The sequence below is a fragment of the Monopterus albus genome, unplaced genomic scaffold (assembly GCF_001952655.1).
Source record: "Monopterus albus unplaced genomic scaffold, M_albus_1.0 scaffold50.1, whole genome shotgun sequence".
In the NCBI taxonomy this organism is placed as follows: Eukaryota; Metazoa; Chordata; class Actinopteri; order Synbranchiformes; family Synbranchidae; genus Monopterus; species Monopterus albus.
This window is the reverse complement of record NW_018127930.1, coordinates 678,800-679,538: the sequence shown is the minus strand read 5'-3', so window position 1 is coordinate 679,538 and position 739 is coordinate 678,800.

Genomic DNA, 739 nt, shown 5'->3' with positions numbered 1-739 from the left:
GATTAAAAAATTGGGATATAAAAGAGAAAATAAAGGCCTAAGAACAGAGCAAAATATGGACAGATTATCACTGTGGTTCTACAGAATATCATAGAAATACCATACAACAGTGATGCTTCTTTCAAATCCTACCCAGAGCAGCTTCACTGTCCTCCCGCTGCATCCATCAAAGATGCTGATTGGCCAGCTGGTCGTATTCCGCGCCCTCAAGATCCCTACCAATCATTCTGATTGGTCCCTTGCATCATCAGTCAGACCGATCCGAGCACGCGTCTCCCCTTCCTCCTCCCGCAGCAGGTTGGGTTGAGTAGTTGGTTAGGGGACCGCGGACAGCTCCCGTCGGAGGAACAGAGTAACACAGGAGGAGGAGAAGACTGGACATGGGGGAGCCACCGCACAGGCCCGTATGGTCGAGATAAATACACTGTATGTGCATATACCGGGGAAAATACACAAAGACACCAAGCTGGAGAGCCCTTAGGGGGACGGAGAAACAACCGAGGGAGTGAAGGAAAAGGAGAAATAGGGCTACTGACCCATCCCGGCGCATCAGGGAGAAGCAGCCAGAAAAAGGAGGAGAAGAAGGAGACATAATTCCGCTCGACCTGATGGACTGAGAGGACAGATGAATGAAGACTGCCTACACTAACGCCTATAGATGCCTGGCCAAGGACCTGGACGCTTACGCCATGAACACGGACATGACAATGGACGGCATTGGCAGCCTGCATGGCGGGGT